This window comes from Hordeum vulgare, chromosome 3H, assembly GCF_904849725.1.
Source record: "Hordeum vulgare subsp. vulgare chromosome 3H, MorexV3_pseudomolecules_assembly, whole genome shotgun sequence".
NCBI lineage: Eukaryota > Viridiplantae > Streptophyta > Magnoliopsida > Poales > Poaceae > Hordeum > Hordeum vulgare.
In genome coordinates, this window is record NC_058520.1 from 488689410 (window position 1) to 488704937 (window position 15528).

Consider the following 15528-nt stretch of genomic DNA (forward strand, 5'->3'; position numbering starts at 1 on the left):
GCATCACGAGAAAACGATGCAAAAACATATAAAGAACGTTGAGAACAGAGCTACGGATCAACCGGAAACTACGAAACAAGATATGGAGTCCTACGGGTCCAATCATCCACAAGCACACTCCAATGGCACTCCTCTGGTGTTCCCAGGCTGCCACATGATCAAACAAACAAATATAAGGGGGGTGGTGCATGGGAACACACCGCACCATCAACAATTCCCACACAAGCTTCAAAACAACTAAAACATGCAATCTGTTCTAAACAGCATCATAGCAGTTTGTTTACAACATTCAAAGTACCTACATCCACCCAAATGAGCCAAACAAGATATGAGGTAGAAGCCATTCAAAAGCTCTACAAGCCTGTGCAAGAAGTTTATACAAAGGAGTCACACATGAGAAGATCTATGGACACAAACTTGGACAAAAATAACAGATTCTGGGACTTAGTGAAAATCTTAGATTTTCACCAGCTGCTTATGCTCTGAAGCATTTTGGCAGCCTCCAAAATGATATCTACAGGAAGTGAAAGAGCATGAAATTTAACAGAGAGCTAGAAAAACACAAAATCTCACAAAACTTAGTTTGTTGCATGGGCTGATTCCCAACACATGAGCTTGTGCAACCAAAACAATAAGGGAAGAAAATAACAACAGATTCTCAGACTTAGTGAAAATCACAGATTTTCACAAAGCTGACAATTTTAGCCAAGTGTCAACTTTGACAAGGCACAACAAGTACATACAAAATCCTATTAACAAAACAAAGACCCCATGCTGTAGAGGGGTTCACCCACTACTGCCACATCAAGGATTCATCCTCATAGGGTCAAAGCACTACATGATACTAAGCTCTAAACATGGCATCAAGACAGAAAAATGACAGTTTATGAAGTTACTCTAAAGTGAAATATGATTCCACCAGTGGATTCCTGGGATGATTCTACCCCAAAAGCATATATAATACATGGGTACTTGCATGGAACATGTAGGCACAAAGCTAGCTCGAAAATCAACCTAGAAATCAATACAAGACATATAGGAGCATTATCACATGTGAATAAAGCATATGTGGCATCTCTATACCTACCTATGCACACACACAAGGTTCATACACCATCACATCAACATATTGGCAAGCATGAGGGGTTAGCCCTCATGCACAAGTGCATATGTGCACTCATGCCCACACACACACATGCATGAACACCTACACACCTACACATAATAATGTGTGCTCACACACACACACAAGAATGCCCTCATGAGGGGGTAGACCCTCATGCACATGTGCATGGGTGCACCCACATACACACACACATGTATGCATATCCACATCCTTCACATACACACTAAAGCACATACACACACTCTAATGCATCTACACATGCATTCACACACTTACACACTACTCACATATTCCCACTCATGTGTTTGTGCAAACTTGCACAAGCATGTGCGTGTAACACACACACACACACACACACATACACACACATACACGTATGCACATGTACATACAAGTGCACACTCACTACTCACACTCACACAAGCACTTGCATACACACTCAAACATACAAATAAAAGGATTAACCTACTGTTTTTATAAACCCCAAGACATCTTGCTGCCCAAGATATGCATGGTGAAACAAAAAAAATACAACACAACAAAAATAAAAGGGGATCCACTGGGATCGAACCCAGGACCCCCTGGTGCCACACACCACACCACACCACTGGGCTACTGCCTTGCGTTCGACAGATAAGGGGAAGTGTGCAGGTTAAGCCCTCCCGCCAAGAAACCACAACAACGAAACAGAAATAAAAAGGGGGGCTTGGGGTCTCGAACCCACGACCATCCATGCCCCAAGACCATCCACTACCACTCTGCTATGCGAACGACACTTAACAAAGAGGGGGGCGCTACTCTTTTGAGTATCCCCCTCTGTTCCATCTACAGAACGACGGCGGCTGGAACAGGGGCATGACTCCGGAGACGCTATGCGCAAAATTGAATGAAGGGAGTTTGATGGGAGGAAGAGGGATCCACCAGGGCTCCATTCCTGGCCTGAGCTCAACGGAAGGCGCACTACAACGGCGTCTCGACAGAGCACCTTCCTACGGCGACGCGGCGACAACAGAGGGCTACGGCGAGCCTACGCGTGGTCAGAGGCTCTACGACAAGGGGAAGAGGAAGGAGGGGGAGGAGCTGCTCACCCTGGCATGCTCGGGGAAGGGCTCGCTACCGCGTAGAGGAAGAAGGGGAAGCTTCCTGCGACGACCCGAAGCTCCACTCCAGCGAGGTCGTCGTGGAGGAGGCGCTAGGAAGGGGAAGAAGCCCTTCTAGCGACGGGAATGGAACGGGGGGAGAACCCCCATCCTCGCGGACGCCTGGGACTCCGCGAGGAGAGGCTGCCGGCAACGAAGAGGACGTGGGATCGGCGGCGGCGATACTCTGAATCTCTGAATCTCTCTGGAACTTACCTTCACAGGGAGAGGGAGAGAGATGGGAACGAGGGTGGTGGCGGCAAGGAGGAACCCTAGGGCTCGCACGCCGAGGCCCGCTTTATAAGGAGGGAGGAGGGACGCCTCGATGTCCGTGAGGGGATGGCTCTCTCTCTCTCTCTCTCGGGGACAGACGGAAAGAAGGGATGAAGAAACGCGGTCAGAGAAGAAGAGAGGGACGGGGAGATAGGCTGCTGCGCACGAGGGAAGGAGGCTCTGCGCCTGCGGGAAGGAGGAAGCCCACCTCCCTGGCGCCAGATAACAGGGAGAAAACCCAACAGGGTTTTTCTATTTAAAACAAAACCATAGCAGCATAACTCACCTAGGACATACTGGGGGTCCAAAAATAAAAATAAAATAACCCTCGTCATAAGGGAATTATGACCCAATTAAATAAAATACAAAGATGCTTTTTCGGAGCAAATAAAATAATTACAAAAAAGAATTAATATACTGTTTTGTAGATAAAAACCCCATATCACTAAAGTTTCAGAAACCCCAAAACCATATGCCTCAAACACAAGAAAAACTACAAAATGAACAACATTTTTAAAACAGGGTTGGAGCAAGTTAAACTTGAGCTCAAATAAATAAAGAAGAAGGGGCCTTTTGAAACCTAGTTTGAAAAACAAGCATAGTTTAAAACCCAAGCTTTGCAATCACCACATCACACCATATAGCATACTTGCACTCAACATGGATCCAACAACAACACAACACAAGGAGAAGACATGATGCAATGCATGGCATGATGCAAAGGTGATGACACCACGTAAGAACACATGAAATGATAACTCTTATATAGCATGACCACATGGATCGAAACATGAAAGGTTTCCAAATATGGCAAGGTTACGTCTGGGGCATTACAAATACTTTCCCGAATTTTTCATGAGGGATCATGTTATCTTTGCTACCGTCGTTCTAAGCAATAAGATGTAAAAAAAACATGATAAACATCACATGCAATCATATAGTGACATGATATGGCCATTATCATCTTGCTCCTTTGATCACTATCTTCGGGGCTCCATGATCATCATCGTCATCGGCATGACACCATGATCTCCATCATTGTGTCTCCGTGAAGTTGTCACGCCAATTTATTACTTCTATTACTGTAGCTAACGTTTAGCAATAAAGTAAAGTTACCAACATGGCGTTGCATCTCATACAATAAATTAAGACAACTCCTATGGCTCCTGCCGGTTGTCATACTCATCAACATGCAAGTCGTGAATCCTATTACAAGAACATGATCAATCTCATACATCACATATGCAACATCACATTCTTTTGGCCATATCACATCACATAGCATACCCTGCAAAAACAAGTTAGACGTCCTCTAATTGTTGTTGCAAGTTTTACGTGGTTGATTTGGGTTTCTAGCAAGAACGTTTCTTACCTACGTGACAGCCACAATGTTGATATGCCAATGCTATTTACCCTTCATAAGGACCCTCTTCATCGAATCCGATCCGACTATAGTGGGAGAGACAGACACCCGCTAGCCACCTTATGCAACTAGTGCATGTTTGTCGGTGGAACCATTCTCACGTAAGAGTACGTGTAAAGTCGGTCCGGGCCGCTTCATCCCACGATGCCGCCAAATCAAGATAAGACTAGTAATGGCAAGCAATTGACAAAATCAGCGCCCACAACTTTTGTGTTCTACTCGTGCATAGAATCTACGCATAGAACCTTGGCTCGGATGCCACTGTTAGGGTAAACGTAGTAAATTCAAAATTTTCCTACGCCATACAAGGATATATCTATGGAGAGACCAGAAACGAGAGAGGTTGTAGAGCATCTTCATACCTTTGAAGATTGCTAAGCGGAAGCGTTACTATGAACACGGTCGATGGAGTCGTACTCGCAGCGATTCAGATCGTGGCCGGTTCCGATCTATGTGCCGAATCACGACACCTCCGCGTTCAACACACGTACAGCCCAGTGACGCCTCCCACGCCTTGATCCAGCAAGGAAGAGGGAGAGGTTGAGGGAGAGCTCTGGAATCACGACGGCGTGGTGGCGATGGAGCTACGAGGTCTCCCGGCAGGGCTTCGCCAAGCACCGTGGGAGAGGAGAAAGAGGAGAAGGAGGGCTGCGCCGAGAGAGAGATTTAGTGTGTCTGAAATCAGCCAAAAGCTCCACTATATATAGGGGGAGAGGGAGGGTGCGCCCCTTTAGGGTTCCCACCCCCAAAGGGTGCGACAACCCCATCTAGGGCTAGTGGTGGTGGCCAGGGCAAGGGAGAGGGGGGGTGGCGCACCCCAGATGGGCCTAAGTGGCACCTTGGGCCTAGGTGGGAGGCGCACCAGCCCACTCTGCGCTCGTTCCCTTCCACCTTTTGGCCTATGCTAGCCTTTGGGGCTGGTGCCCCTCCTGGTGGACCCCCGAAACCCTTTCGATGGTCCCGGTACATTACCGGTGTCGCCCAAAACAACTCTGGCAACCAAATCCTCACTTCCTATATGTAATTCTTTACCTCCAGACTATTCCGGAGCTCCTCATGACGTCCGAGATCTCATCCGGGACTCCTAACAACCTTCGTTAACCTCGTATAACAATTCCCTATAACCCTAGCGTCATCGAACCTTAAGTGTGTAGACCTTACGGGTTCGGGAGGCTTGCAGACATGACCGAGCCACCTCTCTGGCAATAACCATCAAAGGGGTCTGGATAACCATGGTGGCTCCCGCATGTTCCACGATAATCTCATCGGATGAACCATGATATCAAGGATTCAATCAATACCGTATAGAATTCCCTTTGTCTACGGGTATAGAACTTGCCCGAGATTCGATCATCGGTATCCCCATACCTTGTTCAATCTCGTTGCCAGCAAGTCTCTTTACTCGTTCCATAGCACATCACCCCGTGACTAACTCCTTAGTCACATTGAGCTCATTATGATGATGTTCTACCGAGTGGGCCCAGAGATACCTCTTCGTCACACGGAGTGACAAATCCCGATCTTGATTCGTACCAACCCAACAGATACTTTCGGAGATACCCGTAGTGCACCTTTATAGTCACCCAGTTACGTTGTGATGTTTGATACACCCAAAGCACTCCTATGGTATCCGGGAGTTGCACAATCTCACGGTCGAAGGAAAAGATACTTGACATTATAAAAGCTTTAGCATACAAACAACACGATCTAGTGCTATGCTTAGGATTGGGTCTTGTCCATCACATCATTCTCCTAATGACGTGATCCCATTATCAATGACATCCAATGTCCATGTCGGTGAATACTCACAACATATGCCATAGGTAGGCTAAAGTCGGTGAGAACCGAAGGGACAAAGGTGGACGCTGGGAACGAGGTTGGTACACGCATGGAACGCACGATGTACCCAGGTTCAGGGCTCTCCGTAGAGATAATACCCCTAGTCCCGCGGAGTGTTTTATGTGTATGAATAGAGTATAGATTTGCTCCTGGAGCTGTGTTGGGAGGAGGAAGAGGGGAGCCGCCGGCTCGTCTCTGCCTCTCTTTGTGGTTGGTGAGTGTATGGTGTTGTTCGACTGTGGAATCATCGGCCCCCTTGCATGGAGGGCGACCGAGGGGTTTTATAGACGAACCCACCGACCTACAATATGGATAAAGGATACACATGTGGGACCCGGCTGGCAGCCTCGCCGGCTGGCCAGGGCCCACTAGAGTCTTGTCTTGTCGCTTGAGGGGCCCGCCGGCTGCATGGTCTCGATTGGCAGTGGGACCCGCCGGCTGCATGGTCTCGATTGACAGTGGGACCCGCCGGCTGGCCAATGAAGCTCTCACGTAAGGTTGACGCCGAGCACGCGTTGTACGTCAAGCATCGTCCAGCGAGATTCGTCATGGGCAGGAGGTACGGCCGCCTTCACTGTTCCCCACGCTGAGTGCAGTAATGGAGTGGGAGTGCGACGGTCCGACACTATGCTAGGTGATGGATCAGAGTCGGGGTAGGTCAGCGGCGTGGCCGCTGACGCTCGAACCTGCCGGGCTCCCCGATCCAGTACCTTTGCTGACGCGTAGCTACCTTTAATCGTAATGTCTCATCCTGACCTATGATCTGATGTGACTTGTGATCTTCGGCGGGCTAGCCTTCTTGGCTAGCCGGCTTGGGTGCGTCCGCCTCGCTCCTAGCCGGGCTGGCTGGACTAGGTCGGCTCAGAAGAGGTAGCCGCCTCGACTCTAGCCGGCAGGGGTTGCCTGGCCGGCCAGAGGGCTGGCTACCTCGTCTTCTAGCCGGTAGGCGCTGCCTAGCCGGCCAGAAGACTTGGGCCTTGGGAATCTATATATGTTCATGTACTTTGGGTCGAAAATGAAGGAGCAGGCTTGATGAGCCTACCCCGGGGTTATCCCCCCCTGATAGTAGTCCCCCAAGCTGCCTCACCGGCTTGACGATTTGGCTTGATATTTTCGCCGCTATTCATGACGAGGGGTGCCGGCTTCGAAACCGACTAGCTTCAAAGTGACGCCTCGGCTTCGTCGCAAGCTGCTCGGAGAATGCCACATGCCAGGCCCCGCCTGGCATAATGATGGTGATTACTGATGACAGGACCGGGCGTAGGCCCTGGGTCCCGCCACGATGCCCCCTCGGCCTCCGCGCGAGAAATCCTCTACGGATTTACTCCGCGACGGTTGGGCTTAGGGAAGCGTTACCGCCCGTAATACACGGGGTTAGTGGAGGTCCAGTGCGCACCAGATCCCCTCCCCACGATGCTTCGTGGGGGTTTAAATGGGATGCAGGGGTTCCGAGGAAGCCATTCGCCCCCCTTCTTGCCCCGCATCCGTGCCCTCTTCCTCCCTGCGCCCAGAGAGAAAGAGCTTGCATCCTTCGTCTTCCTCGTCTTCGTCGCCGCGAAGTCGCCAACCCCTTCGGGTTTCCGTCACCCGCAGCCATGGCCGGTGGTTCTTCCTCGAAAAGGCCCTCGGCGCAGGAGGCGTCGTTGCAGGGAGCTTGGCTGGGCAGCGATGTCGGCGAGGAGCACATCGAGGCGCTCCGTCACCACCGACTGCTGCCCCCGGTCTCCCAAGTGCTGGTGCAACTCCCTGGCCCCGAGACTGTTCCCACACCCGCCGTGGGAGAGGTTGTGGTCTTCACTGGGCATTTCTACCGGGGCTTCGGGCTTCCGGCCAGCGCCTTCTTCACCGAATGGCTCCGCTTCTTTGGCCTGCAGCCGCATCACCTGGCGTCGAACGCCATTCTGCAGCTGTCGGCCTTCGTGGTCCTGTGCGAGGGCTTCCTAGGGATCGAGCCCCGCGTCGACCTGTGGTGCAGCTTGTTCTTCTTCAAGCAGCAATCCATCGCCATGGAGAAATCCGAGGTGGAGAAGCTCTAGGGGCCGCGCCCGATGACGCCGTGCGGGGCCGCGTTGGTGCACCACCGCTCGAAGTCGGGCTTCCCCCAGATGCCCCCGCAAGAATCCGTCAAGCATTGGCAGAAGGGTTTCTTCTATGTGAAGAATGCTGACCCTGCCCTGGATGTCCTCAACATGCCCCCGTTCGACATCGACCCGCCGACGAGGTTGAACTGGGCGGCGAAGACCCCCAAGCGGATTTTCAAGGTGGCGTTGATATGTGCCCACCTCGACATTTTGGAGAAGGGCGGCCTCCTTGGCCGCGACCTGCTCACCATCATGGTCGCCCGCCGGATCCTGCCCTTGCAGAGGCGGCCGCATCTGGTCTGCCAGATGAGCGGCCGGCATGATCCATGCCGGCTATCCACCAAGAGGTTCACTCCCGACGCTGTAGCGCGAAGGGTGAATCTGATCTCCACCGCCCGCATGGATGAGAGCGGGGAATAGACGTGGGGGATGTGTTGGAATTATGCCCTAGAGGCAATAATAAATATAGTTATTATTATAATTCCTGTATCAAGATAATCGTTTATTATCCATGCTATAATTGTATTGAATGAAGACTCATTTACATGTGCGGATACATAGACAAAACACCGTCCCTAGCAAGCCTCTAGTTGGCTAGCCAGTTGATCAAAGATAGTCAGTGTCTTCTGATTACGAACAAGGTGTTGTTTCTTGATAACTGGATCACGTCATTAGGAGAATCACGTGATGGACTAGACCCAAACTAATAGACGTAGCATGTTGATCGTGTCATTTTGTTGCTACTGTTTTCTGCGTGCCAAGTATTTATTCCTATGACCATGAGATCATATAACTCACTGACACCGGAGGAATGCTTTGTGTGTATCAAACGTCGCAACGTAACTGGGTGACTATAAAGATGCTCTACAGGTATCTCCGAAGGTGTTAGTTGAGTTAGTATGGATCAAGACTGGGATTTGTCACTCCGTGTGACGGAGAGGTATCTCGGGGCCCACTCGGTAATACAACATCATACACAAGCCTTGCAAGCAATGTAACTTAGTGTAAGTTGCGGGATCTTGTATTACGGAACGAGTAAAGAGACTTGCCGGTAAACGAGATTGAAATAGGTATACGGATACTGACGATCGAATCTCGGGCAAGTAACATACCGAAGGACAAAGGGAATGACATACAGGATTATATGAATCCTTGGCACTGAGGTTCAAACGATAAGATCTTCGTAGAATATGTAGGATTCAATATGGGCATCCAGGTCCTGCTATAGGATATTGACCGAGGAGTCTCTCGGGTCATGTCTACATAGTTCTCGAACCCGCAGGGTCTGCACACTTAAGGTTCGACGTTGTTTTATGCGTATTAGAGTTATATGGTTGGTTACCGAATGTTGTTCGGAGTCCCGGATGAGATCACGGACGTCACGAGGGTTTCCGGAATAGTCCGGAAACGAAGATTGATATATAGGATGACCTCATTTGATTACCGGAAAGTTTTCGGAGTTACCGGGAATGACGAATGGGTTCCGGGAGTTCACCGGGGGGGGGGGGGCAACCCACCCCGGGGAAGCCCATAGGCCATAAGGGTGGCGCACTAGCCCTTAGTGGGCTGGTGGGACAGCCCAAAAGGGCCCTATGCGCCATAGAGATAAAAATCAAAGAGAAAGAAAAAAAGGGAGGTGGGAAGGAAGGGAAGGACTCCCACCCACCAAACCAAGTCCAACTCGGTTTGGGGGGGGGGAGTCTTCCCCCCTTGGACTCGGCCGACCCCCTTGGGGCTCCTTGAGCCCCAAGGCAAGGTCCCCTCCCTCCCACCTATATATACGGAGGTATTGGGGCTGATTTGAGACGACTTTTCCACGGCAGCCCGACCACATACCTCCACGGTTTTTCCTCTAGATCGCGTTTCTGCGGAGCTCGGGCGGAGCCCTGCTGAGACAAGGTCATCACCAACCTCCGGAGCGCCGTCACGCTGCCGGAGAACTCTTCTACCTCTCCGTCTCTCTTGCTGGATCAAGAAGGCCGAGATCATCGTCGAGCTGTACGTGTGCTGAACGCGGAGGTGCCGTCCGTTCGGTACTAGATCGTGGGACTGATCGCGGGATTGTTCGCGGGGCGGATCAAGGCACGTGAGGACGTTCCACTACATCAACCGCGTTCACTAACGCTTCTACTGTACGATCTACAAGGGTACGTAGATCACTCATCCCCTCTCGTAGATGGACATCACCATGATAGGTCTTCGTGCGCGTAGGAAATTTTTTGTTTCCCATGCGACGTTCCCCAACAGTGGCATCATGAGCTAGGTTCATGCGTAGATGTCTTCTCGAGTAGAACACAAAAGTTTTTGTGGGCGGTGATGGGTGTTTTGCTGCCCTCCTTAGTCTTTTCTTGATTCCGCGGTATTGTTGGATTGAAGCGGCTTGGACCGACATTACTCGTACGCTTACGAGAGACTGGTTTCATCGCTACCAGTAACCCCGTTGCTCAAAGATGACTGGCAAGTGTCAGTTTCTCCAACTTTAGTTGAATCGGATTTGACCGAGGAGGTCCTTGGATGAGGTTAACTAGAAACTCATATATCTCCGTTGTGGTGTTTGCGTAAGTAAGATGCGATCCTACTAGATACCCTTGGTCACCACGTAAAACATGCAACAGCAAAATTAGAGGACGTCTAACTTGTTTTTGCAGGTATGCTTGTGATGTGATATGGCCAACGATGTGATGTGATATATTGGATGTATGAGATGATCATGTTGTAATAGAAAATATCGACTTGCACGTCGATGGTACGGCAACCGGCAGGAGCCATAGGGTTGTCTTTATACTAACGTTTGTGCTTGCAGATGCGTTTACTATTTTGCTAGGATGTAGCTTTAGTAGTAATAGCATGAGTAGCACGACAACCCCGATGGCAACACGTTGATGGAGATCATGGCGTGGCGCCGGTGACAAGAAGATCGTGCCGGTGCTTTGGTGATGGAGATCAAGAAGCACGTGATGATGGCCATATCATGTCACTTATGAATTGCATGTGATGTTAATCCTTTTATGCACCTTATTTTGCTTAGAACGACGGTAGCATTATGAGGTGATCTCTCACTAAAATTTCAGGACGAAATTGTGTTCTCCCTGACTGTGCACCGTTGCTACAGTTCATCGTTTCGAGACACCACGTGATGATCGGGTGTGATAGACTCAACGTTCACATACAACGGGTGCAAAACAGTTGCGCACGCGGAACACTCGGGTTAAGCTTGACGAGCCTAGCATGTGCAGACATGGCCTCGGAACACATGAGACCGAAAGGTCGATCATGAATCATATAGATGATATGATTAGCATAGGGATGCTTACCACTGAAACTATACTCAACTCACGTGATGATCGGACTTGAGCTAGTGTAAGTGGATCATGAACCACTCAAATGACTAGAGAGATGTACTTTTTGAGTGGGAGTTTAGCGGATAATTTGATTAAGTTAAACTCTAATTATCTTGAACATAGTCTAAGTCCACTTTGAATATATTTGTGTTGTAGATCATGGCTCACGCGACAGTCATCCTAAATTTTAATACGTTCCTGGAGAAAGCTAAGTTGAAAGATGATGGAAGCAACTTTGTAGACTGGGCTCGTAATCTTAAGCTAATCTTACAAGCTGGGAAGAAGGATTATGTCCTTAATGTTGCATTAGGAGATGAACCACCCACTACAGCTGATCAGGATGGTAAGAACGCTTGGTTAACACGTAAGGAGGACTACTCAATAGTTCAATGTGCAGTCTTGTATGGCTTAGAACCGGGTCTTCAATGACGCTTTGAGCATCATGGAGCATTTGAGATGTTCCAGGAGTTGGAGTTTATCTTTCAGAAGAACGCCCGGATCGAGAGGTATGAGACCTCCGATAAATTCTATGCTTGCAAGATGGAGGAAAACTCATCTGTCAGTGAACATGTGCTCAAAATGTCTGGGTACTCAAACCGTCTAGCTGAGCTGGGGATTGAACTCCCGCAAGAAGCTATCACTGACAGAATCCTTCAATCACTGCCGCCAAGCTATAAAGTCTTTGTGTTGAACTACAACATGCAAGGGATGAACAATTCTCCCGGCGAGTTGTTTGCGATGGTGAAAGTCGCAGAGTCTGAACTCCGTAAATAGCATCAAGTGTTGATGGTGAATAAGACCACTAGTTTCAAGAGAAATGGCAAAGGCAAGAAGGGCAATTCGAAGAAGAGCGGCAAGCCTGTTGCCAATCCGACGAAGAAACCCAAAGCTGGACCTAAGCCTGAAACGGAGTGTTACTATTGCAAGGGTATGGGTCACTGGAAGCGCAATTGCCCCAAGTATCTGGCAGATAAGAAGGCGGCCAAAGAAAAATCAGGTATATTTGATATACATGTTATTGATGTGTACTTAACCGGCTCTCGTAGTAGTGCCTGGGTATTCGATACCGGTTCTGTTGCTCATATTTGCAACTCGAAACAGGAACTGCGGAATAGACGAAGGCTGGCGAAAGATGAAGTGACGATGCGCGTAGGAGATGGTCCCAAGGTTGATGCAATCACCGTCGGCACAGTGTCACTTCAGTTACCGCCAGGATTAGTGATGAACTTAAATCATTGTTATTTAGTGCCTGCGTTGAGCATGAACATTATATCTGGATCTTGTTTATTGCGAGACGGTTACTCTTTTAAGTCAGAGAATAATGGTTGTTCTATTTCTATGAGTAACATCTTTTATGGTCATGCACCGAATGTGAGAGGATTGTTCATATTGAATCTTGATAGCGATACACATATACATAACATTGAGACCAAAAGAGTTAGAGTTAACAATGATAGCACCATATTTTTTGGCACTGCCGCTTAGGTCATATTGGTGTAAAGCGCATGAAGAAACTCCATGCTGATGGACTTTTGGAGTCACTTGACTTTGATTCACTTGACACGTGCGAACCATGCCTCATGTTCAATATGACTAATACTCCGTTCTCCGGAACAATGGAGCGTGCAAGTGACTTGTTGGAGATCATACATACCGATGTGTGTGGTCTGATGAGCGTGGAGGCACGCGGCGGATATCGTTATTTTCTCACCTTCACTGACGATTTAAGTAGATATGGTTATGTCTACTTGATGAAGCACAAGTCTAAAACATTTGAAAAGTTCAAACAATTTCAGAGTGAAGTGGAAAATCATCGTAACAAGAAGATCAAGTTCCTACGGTCTAATCGTGGGGGTGAATATCTGAGTTTCGAGTTTGGTACTCCCTTAAGAGAATGTGGAATTGTTTCACAGTTAACACCGCCTGGAACACCACAGCGTAATGGTGTGTCCGAACGTCGTAATCGTACTGAATTAGAGATGGTGCGATCTATGATGTCTCTTACTGATTTGCCGTTATCATTTTGGGGCTATGCATTAGAAACAGCTGCATTCACTTTAAATAGGGCACCATCAAAATCCGTTGAGACGACACCATACGAACTGTGGTATGGCAAAAGGCCAAAGTTGTCGTTTCTTAAAGTTTGGGGATGTGATGCTTATGTCAAAAAGCTTCAGCCTGAAAAGCTGGAACCCAAAGCGGAAAAGTTCGTCTTCATAGGTTACCCAAAAGAGACAGTTGGGTACACCTTCTATCTCAAATCCGAGGGCAAAGTGTTTGTTGCTAAAAATGGAGCTTTTCTCGAGAAGGAGTTTCTCTCGAGAGAATTGAGTGGGAGGAAGATAGAACTTGACGAGGTTGTCGAACCTCTCATCCCTCTGGATGGTGGCGCAGGGCAAGGGGAAACCTCTGTCATTGCGACGCTGGTTGAGGAGGAAGTTAATGATGATGATCATGAAACTCCAGTTCAAGTTTCTGTCGAACCACGCAGGTCGACGAGACCACGTGCTGCTCCAGAGTGGTACGGTAATCCCGTCTTATCAATCATGTTGTTAGACAACAATGAAACTGTAAATTATGAAGAAGCAATGGTGGGCCCAGATTCCAACAAATGGCTAGAGGCCATGAAATCCGAGATAGGATCCATGTATGAGAACAAAGTGTGGACTTTGGAGGTACTACCTGAGGGCCGCAAGGCTATTCAGAACAAATGGATCTTTAAGAGGAAGACGGACGCTGACGCCAATGTGACCGTTTATAAAGCTCGACTTGTGGCGAAGGGTTTTTCACAAGTTGAAGGAGTTGACTAAGATGAGACATTCTCACCCGTAGCGATGCTTAAGTCCGTCAGAATCATGTTAGCAATAGCTGCATTTTTCGATTACGAGATCTGGCAAATGGATGTCAAAACGGCGTTCCTTAACGTTTCCTGAAGGAATAGTTGTATATGATACAACCCAAAGGTTTTGTCGATCCTAAGAATGCTAACAAGGTGTGCAAGCTCCAGCGATCCATTTATGGACTGGTGCAAGCATCTCGGAGTTGGAACAAACGCTTTGATGAGGTGATCAAAGCATTTGGGTTTATACAAGTGGTTGGAGAATCTTGTATCTACAAGAAAGTGAGTGGGAGCTCTGTGGCGTTTCTAATATTATATGTGGATGACATATTGCTAATTGGAAACAACGTAGAGTTTTTGGAGAGCATAAAAGGTTACTTGAATAAAAGTTTCTCTATGAAGGACCTAGGAGAAGCTGCTTACATTCTAGGCATTAAGATCTATAGGGATAGATCAAAACGCCTGATAGGACTTTCACAAAGCACATACCTTGATAAAGTTTTGAAGAGGTTCAAAATGGAACAGTCCAAGAAAGGGTTCTTGCCAGTTCTACAAGGTACAGATTGAGTAAGACTCAGTGCCCAGCAACTGATGAAGATAGAGAGCATATGCGCTCCGTCCCCTATGCTTCAGCCATAGGTTCTATCATGTATGCGATGCTGTGCACTAGACCGGATGTTAGCCTGGCCATAAGTATGGCAGGTAGGTTCCCGAGTAATCCAGGAGTGGATCACTGGACAGCGGTCAAGAATATCCTGAAGTACCTGAAAAGGACTAAGGAGATGTTTCTCGTGTATGGAGGTGACGAAGAGCTCGCCGTAAAAGGTTACGTCGATGCAAGCTTTGACACAGATCCGGATGACTCTAAGTCACAAACCGGATACGTATTTATTCTTAATGGGGGTGCGGTAAGCTGGTGCAGTTCCAAGCAAAGCGTCGTAGCAGATTCCACATGTGAAGCGGAGTACATGGCTGCCTCGGAGGCGGCTAAGGAGGGTGTCTGGATGAAGCAGTTCATGACGGATCTTGGAGTGGTGCCAAGCGCACTGAATCCAATAACCTTGTTCTGTGACAACACGGGTGCCATTGCCTTAGCAAAGGAACCACGGTTTCACAAGAAGACCAGACACATCAAACGACGCTTCAACCTCATCCGCGACTACGTCGAGGGAGAGGACGTAAATATATGCAAAGTGCACATGGATCTGAATGTAGCAGACCCGCTGACTAAACCTCTTCCACGGCCAAAACATGATCAACACCAGAACTGTATGGGTGTTAGATTTATTACAATGTAATTCACATGATGATGTGAGGGCTGGATTATTGACTCTAGTGCAAGTGGGAGACTGTTGGAATTATGCCCTAGAGGCAATAATAAATATAGTTATTATTATAATTCCTGTATCAAGATAATCGTTTATTATCCATGCTATAATTGTATGGAATGAAGACTCATTTACATGT